Raw genomic sequence first — 7828 nt, 5'->3', positions numbered from 1 at the left:
AAGCAACCGGCGTATGCTTCATTTCAAACGCCAATATTAGTCAAGTCTCTCAAGATAGTTTAATTGTTCTTTTTTAAAACGATGTAACTTTCAATAAGGCGAATAACTAACGAAGAAAATATTAAATATTAATTATATTTATTTTAATATTTAAGATAATCTTGTTTCTCAATTCAAAATTAATACGGAAAGAGTTAAAAAGCAGTCTATGTTATTGTCTGTGTGTGTCCGTCCGTTATTTCACTAGTGCCGCAGTGCGCTGCGTTAGAAGTTCGTTTTGTTTTGATGTGTAAAGAAATCCTACAGAACCATAATATTCCCTTTATCCTTAATATAAAGTGAATATGATGAAATATGTTTCGTAATTATGATTCATTTAGTGCTTTTGTAGCTTTAAAGCTCTGTTTCATTTTGATATTCCAAAGATTTTTTTTAATATTATTATTTGAAATGGCTGTTTATATATTACTTAAGCTATACTACATCTGTATATAGAATAATCCTTGGTTTAGTAATTTCATGAAGAAAGCTAAGATCTAGACTCCGGCGGGTATATCTAGTATTACTTGCAATAAGCTTAGTTAAATATAGAGTAAATAATTGAGGCCTGAGGTGAAGTAAACTTTGGGTTTTAATTTTCTTGTCTGAAATGAAGAGACATCAACGGTTCAGAGTGAGCCGAAAGTTAAATACACTCTTAAATAATCAGGTTAAGATTTAATAATAGAAGAAAAGATCATGGTGGCAATTAGATGAGTAAGGCTAAGCTACAGAGTTTTTATTCTCTTTATGGTGCGCATTGACTATCAGTGCGTCTACCTACAATTTAGCTTTGGTATTATTTAACGTTAACACTCATGTTGGCAAACTAAGAATATTGTTGAGGTGAGACGAGACGATAGTGTTTACACTGCTAACCAGTTGTGAATGTAGCTATCAGAATATAGGGTAAACAGCTGAAGCGTAGACTTCATTTCGTGTTCTTTTTGCCATTAACTGATTTCCATGTGTCCAAGATTTATCCTTATTGGATGTAAAATGTCGTCTGCTTTACTGTATATTCGCTATGCTTGGAATACTGCTTCAATATTTCGTAAATTTTTACTTCAAAAATGAGAAATAATTCCATATCTAGGTAAATAACTTTGTAGTAGTAGACCTCTTGACTCGGAGAGGTAAAATTTTGGTTTTCTCAACTTGTTCATACTTGTTTTTACACTTTTTCAAAATTTAATAGCTACGAAATCTAGTTAAAGTAACATAACAGCGAGCCTCCGACGAGAATCGAACTCATGATCTCCTGTTTACAAGACAGGCGCTTAAACCACTATGCCACGGGGCCGTTGTTGATAAGTGAGATGAATGTTGCATATTTCAGTAATTTTACTAAATTTAATCAATTGCACTTCAACCCTATTGTTTGCATATATGCATATCTCAAGCAACTATTATTTTTAGAGTTTCTAAAAATTTAATAGCTACGAAAAGTAGTTCAAGTAACATAAAACGACGCTCCAATGAGAATCGAACTCATGATCTCCTGTTTAAGAGACAAGCGCTTTAACCACTAAGCCACGGGGCCCTGATGTTAAGCGATATGAATACAGAGTATTTCAGCAATTAATCTAAAATATTAATTTGCACTTTGACCCTATAGTATGCATATATGCATATCTCAAGCAACTATTATTTTTAGAGTTTCTCCAAGTTAAAAAGGTACGAAAACTAGTTAAAATAACATTACAGCGAGGCTCCGACGAGAATCGAACTCATGATCTCCTGTTTTCAAGACAGGTGCCTTAACCACTAAGCCACGGGGCCATTGTTGAAAAGTGAGATGAATGCTGCATATTTCAGTAATTTTACTAAATTAAATCAATTGCACTTCAACCCTATTGTTTGCATATATGCATATCTCAAGCAACTATTATTTTTAGAGTTTCTCAAAATTGAATAGCTACGAAAACTAGTTCAAGTAACATAAAACGACGCTCCAATGAGAATCGAACTCATGATCTCCTGTTTAAGAGACAAGCGCTTTAACCACTAGGCCATGGGGCACTTGTTGATGAGTGAGATGAATGCTGCATATTTCATTAATTTTACTAAATTAAATCAATCGCACTTCAACCCTATTGTTTGCATATATGCATATCTCAAGCAACTTATATTTTTAGAGTTTCTAAAAATTATACAGCTACGAAATCTAGTTCAAGTAACATGACAACGAGGCTCCAGCGAGAATCGAACTCATGATCTCCTGTTTACGAGACAGGCGCTTTAACCACTAAGCCACGGGGCCTACTGTGAAGCGAGATTAATTATTCGTTAAATGATTAACGCCTTTCTGTACTAGCAGTTTACTCTTCCCCAGTTTGCAACATTCGCGACATAATATATCTCACCAAAAACATCTCTGTAAAAATATGCCAAGTTGTTTGGCCGTAAAAAGAAGTGAGATCTAAAATACGGCCAAGTTATTATCTCCAGGTGAACCAACATTTTATTCGACTTAAAACTTCTCAAGAATGTTTTTCTGACTTGGCCATTAGCATTTCAAAGATTCGTTTAATTCCAGATATGGATCGAAATTAAAATATTAAATCAAATTGGTTAAATATTCTTGATAAGCCTTTGTGGTTAAACTTGTAACTTCCGTTATTAACCTTCACGGGTGCAAAGAAGAAGGATGTAAGTTTGGAATGCTAATGGCCAAGTCAGAAAAACATTCTTGAGAAGTTTTAAGTCGAATAAAATGTTGGTTCACCTGGAGATAATAACTTGGCCGTATTTTAGATCTCACTTCTTTTTACGGCCAAACAACTTGGCATATTTTTACAGAGATGTTTTTGGTGAGATTTCACTCCTTTTTGTACGTGCATGTTCTTGTAGATTTATAGAAGTAGGATTATGAAGTGAAATAAACATTTATACTTTTAGATTTTTATTTTTTCTTTCCAAGAGTTTTACTTGGCTTTGCCTTTTTCAACATTTTGCATTCAACTTTCTTTTTTTTCTCAGGCTGTGATAATTGTTAACCGTATTTCTATTCGAAGAACACAATATTGTGGCAAGTAACACTTTTAATCAACAGAATAGATTTAAGAAAAACTAAATGAATCAAAACACGCTTAGAACCATTTCAGACGAAATGAAAAGGATATGAGTAAAAAATTTAATTACTAAAACATTATGTAAAAAACATAAATTTTGCAATAATACGAAAGAATCATATTAGTAAAAAATATTAATATTAAAAGACGAAAAAATTAAATTATAATGTCCTATTACGAGGGGATATAAATTAAAAAACCCCCATTTCAGGGGCTAACAGGGGAAAATTCCCGCTTTTGGGACTTTTTCCTTTCTTTGTATGCTAAGTCCTACTTGTATGCCAAATTTTATCATTCTCCGCAACACCGGAAGTGCCCTAGAGGTTTAGATGATGACTCTAACTCTAAACCCCCATTTCAGGGGCTAAAAGGGAGAAACTCCCGCTTTTGGGACTTTTCCCTTTGCTTGTATGCTTAGTGGTACAAGTATGCCAAATTTCATCATCTTAGCACCACCGGAAATGCCCTAGAGGTTTAGATGATGACTCTAATTTTAAACCCCCATTTCAGGGGCTAAAAGGGGGAAACTCCCGCTTTTGGGACTTTTCCCTTTGCTTGTATGCTTAGTGGTACAAGTATGCCAAATTTCATCATTCTAGCACCACCGGAAATGCCCTAGAGGTTTAGATGATGACTCTAATTTTAAACCCCCATTTCAGGGGCTAAAAGGGGGAAACTCCCGCTTTTGGGACTTTTCCCTTTGCTTGTATGCTTAGTGGTACAAGTATGCCAAATTTCATCATTCTAGCACCACCGGAAATGCCCTAGAGGTTTTGATGATGTGTCAGTCAGTCAGTCAGTCAGTAAGTCAGTCAGTCAGTCTCATAATGTGTCATTTTCACATAGGATTATCACAGAAACCAAATGAGTTAGAAAGCTGGAAGTTGGAGGACTTCCTAGGATTAACACTGTGCCCTTGAGGTGCAAATATTCCCCAGTACCGAGTTAAGAGGGGGTCAAAATGAGGCTGAAATGTTTCGGGTAAAGGATTGCTGGTAGTGCACAACAACTTGGCGGGTGCACTGCCGTGCACCCAGATAGTATTGGGAAATGCGTGGCGGAATATTATGATGAAGATATTCCCAGCGTCATTGTTGACTTCAACATTAACCTTCTTGAGACATCATCTCTTGAAACCAAGAAGCTAATCGATCTTCTCTGATAATGGGTTTCAACTTTTAAAAGGTCTTAACTTGAAGCAATCAACTGATGGTGGTACTCAACTGGATTTAGCATTTGGCGATGAGAAATTTTCCACCTTTTTCAGCGCTAGTTATCGAGAATGTTACTATTCTTATCATAAAGGAATATGTTTACATTTTAAATAACCGAGAATCTATGACATCATCTGACTTTTCAAACCGATTTTTGCATATTTTCAATGATCAACATCGTTCTGGATGAAGCTATAATACCAACAGTTGTCTGGATGAAGCTATAATATCAACAGTTGTCTGGATGATACCCAGTTAAAGAAATCCATATTCTGAGAGAGCGGTTGCTCTCTTAGATAAGACCTCATACTTCGTTTAATGTATAAGGGTGGTTTTTTGATTCGATGTAACTTTTGTCCTATCATGGTTACTGCTTTGAAAAAATTCCACTGAACTAAACTTCGGACCCTTAATATGTGGTTAAAATTTCAAAGAGATCCCTCCATTAGTTTTTATTATAGAAAATAAAGTTGCTAAGGGTGGTTTTCATTTCCATAAAAAAATTCAGACATTTTGGCAAAAAAAGGGAAATTTTCCCATAGGAATAACATGGGAAATGTTTGCTGTGATAGCCAAATGGTCTCGACCATTTTTTGAAGACTATTTATTCGATAGGTCTGAAAATGGTTTTAAATGAAAGGTTGAACATTTTTCTGGTGCCTTTCGAAGTTTTATTGAAAACAATTAATATTAAGTATTACTTTTTGTACTTTTAAGCACATACTTAAACTTACGACCTTTTATTCTGTTGGACTTACGTGGTATAATCCTAGCTAAAATCACAGAGAAACGTACTGTTGGACTTACGCTGTTTTACCGCTAATAGAGCGAAGTTTTTTGTTTACTAAATGCGTCGTCCGCTCTGTTTATGGACGAGCTTAAGGCGATTTTTTCCACTTTTCATCTAAAAGAAGGGGTTAATTAGTCCCAATTTTATTTTATTCTCGTAAGTTAAACTTCATAATAATTTAATACAAAAGAATTTAAAGTTAAGATTTAGCCGATAATTTTTAAATTCACTGATTTCACTAAGCCTCGGTCAAAAGTTCAAGACAGGCTGATTGTACTATTGTACACTAGAGACCAATTGGCCGTGTTGCGTTCGTTTTAATGTGTTTCACCTGGTGCCATCGGTCAACGATAGCCGCTAATTAGGTAATTTGTTTAAATTAAATCAATTTTTGTTGTTTAAAGTAGATCAATGCAAACTACGCACAAGGGTTCGTTCCCTGGTTTCTCGACTGGTGCCGTCAGGCAACGGTTACCGCTACGAAGATACGTTTTTTACTGGTAAAATAAATGATAGATTCAATCACACTGTCACTAAACCCTGTCACCAAATCAACCAATATTTTTAATTCAGGTTCTTCCAATCATTTGTACTAGGTAACAATTGAATTATTGATTATTTTGCGCTCATTCTGACGTTACCTAAGAAAACAATAAACAATGGCCAGATTACCAACGATAAACGCTACAGAGATTATATCTGGTGCATGCGGTCAACGGTAACCACTGCGCAGATAATTTTGTTTGTTTAAATTAGTGGTAAAATAATTGATAGATTAAATCACACGATCACTAAACCCTACTGATAAACCAGTTTTTTATCCCGGCTCTTGCAATCATTTTTATTAGGTAACAGTTACGTTTTTAATTACTATTTATAACCGCTATAATTTAGAATAAAGGTTTTTGTTTAAATTAGATACATTTTTGATGTGTAAAGTAGATTAATTCAAACTACGCAGAAGGGTTCATTCCCTGGTTTCTAGACAAGGGTTACCGCTACGAAGATACGTTTTTTGCTGGCAAAATAAATGATAGATTCAATCACACTATCACTAATTCCTGCCATCAAATCAATATTTTTAATTCAGCCTCTTCCAAGCGCGAAATTACAAATTAAAGGGATGTACAGTGTGTTAATTAATTAATATAAATTTTGGATAAATATGTAACACACAATCATTAGTAATTTCTGAAGAGAGGAAAAAAGGTTGAAATTAATTTTTTTTAAATTTAAAAAGCAAATTTGGCTCAGAAAAAACCCAGCCCCAGAAGCCTGGCTTATAAAATTTTCACAAGATGATTCGTTCAAGAAAGTCTAGAATTAAGTCGCATAGAAGTAATAAATATTTCACCTAAGTCAGCTGACTTGGCCAGGCAGGGCATAGCCCACTCGATCCATGCTCACGGACGCTGCTCTGCATCTTGCGTAGTGTTACGCGTGATCTAGTGGGCTATGGGCAGAGTAAACAAATACGAGGCTGCCAGGCTGTCTCTTACACAATAATGATACAGGGCAAATTACCAGTTTAAAAATAAAACCACGGGACCACTAAGAAAATGCAAGGGTAACCAGAGTCCAGACATTAACTCAAAAAGTTTAATTGTCCAATTCCTAAGTTTAGCAGACGACGTGGTCAAATATTATTATATAGCGCGAGCAGCTTGCGTCCATGAGCGCGGATCGAGTGAGCTATGCTTGCAGGAAGAAACTTTGTCTCAGTTACACCAAAGAGAATATAGGGGAGGAGTTGAAGATCCCCCGCTCCACAAGGCTAAATTACATTGTTACCCCTAAATTATACTAGTGGTACGAGGGAGTTTCCGGCTCAGTCGCGCCACCTACGATACCGTTAAATGTCTCAAACGGAAATGCCTCGGTACTGCGCATTGAAGATGCGCTGTAGAAAAGAGCAACAAGATTTTCCCCTCTTTCCACTCCTCCCCTATATTCTCTTTGGTTACACCTTGTATTGGAAACCCCCATACCTATAGCGTTGCCTGTGTACCCCCACCTACGGCACCGTAGTCCTCCCAGCATCCTCAGCGGTTAGGTACACTCGTACTGGATGAAATTGTAAAGGGCGCCCCCTCTATCTTAAAATTAGAAGCTAGCTCTCATACAAATAAAATGGCGCTAAGCGGCAGCACTTAGCAATCGCCTACCGAAGGGTAGGGGCGTGCGCGAGGTACATTGGGAGAGATACGGTGCCGTAGGCAGACTTGTAAATAGGGGGTACCAGGGAGCCTGTGACACCCAAGAAAATTCACAGGACACCCTGATAAAATATTTTAGAGGGGGTCGGGTACCACCCGGGTACCCTGAAAAATTCGGGGCGATGAGAACTCACAAGAGTTCAAGACTCAAAAGTGAAAGTAAAAGTTAAAAATACGCGGCTTTCCTCGACACCAAAATAGTTCTATGCCTCAGTATGATATTCGAGTTTTTTATATTTAATTACCCTTGTCCACTAGGGAGCCCCGGGTACCCAAGAAAATTGGGCTTTGGGTGGGTCGGGAGCCCTGCTGGCTCTCGATGGAATTATCACTATTTACAAGTCTGGCCGTAGGTCGCCCATCATTATTTGCAATCCATCTCAATTCCCTTATCCCTGGTTACACTGCTACAACCAAAGAGAATATACCAATTCTCTTTGCTACAACGAAAACCAAATACCAGCAACATAAGTGCAAGCCAGTCATCTGAAAGAC

The 7828-nt window shown here is 36.6% G+C and overlaps 1 long non-coding RNA gene and 3 other non-coding genes across 5 annotated transcripts; 1 reads left to right on the top strand and 3 right to left on the bottom strand.

Moving 5' to 3' along the window:
- Positions 1–1507: 1507 nt before the first annotated feature.
- Positions 1508–1582, bottom strand: TRNAK-CUU (transfer RNA lysine (anticodon CUU)). The gene has a single exon. It is a non-coding gene; the product is annotated as a tRNA-Lys (tRNA).
- Positions 1583–1748: 166 nt separating this feature from the next.
- TRNAS-UGA (transfer RNA serine (anticodon UGA)) lies at positions 1749–1821 on the bottom strand. The gene has a single exon. It is a non-coding gene; the product is annotated as a tRNA-Ser (tRNA).
- A 408-nt stretch (positions 1822–2229) lies between these two features.
- On the bottom strand, positions 2230–2302 carry TRNAT-CGU (transfer RNA threonine (anticodon CGU)). Its single transcript has one exon. It is a non-coding gene; the product is annotated as a tRNA-Thr (tRNA).
- A 2424-nt stretch (positions 2303–4726) lies between these two features.
- Positions 4727–6430, top strand: LOC149640887 (uncharacterized). 2 transcript variants are annotated; one of them, XR_016372091.1, is made up of 4 exons: positions 4727–5273; positions 5361–5617; positions 5691–5713; positions 6036–6430. It is a non-coding gene; the product is annotated as an uncharacterized LOC149640887 (long non-coding RNA). The 2 variants fall into 2 exon arrangements; XR_016372090.1 differs by lacking the exon at positions 6036–6430 and having other exon boundaries at positions 4731–5273; positions 5691–5821.
- The last annotated feature ends 1398 nt before the right edge of the window (positions 6431–7828 follow it).

This window comes from Phalangium opilio, unplaced genomic scaffold (assembly GCF_054372755.1).
Source record: "Phalangium opilio isolate 3A_F unplaced genomic scaffold, DU_Popi_V2 ptg000092l_1, whole genome shotgun sequence".
In the NCBI taxonomy this organism is placed as follows: Eukaryota; Metazoa; Arthropoda; class Arachnida; order Opiliones; family Phalangiidae; genus Phalangium; species Phalangium opilio.
This window is presented reverse-complemented; position numbering and strand designations above follow the sequence as displayed.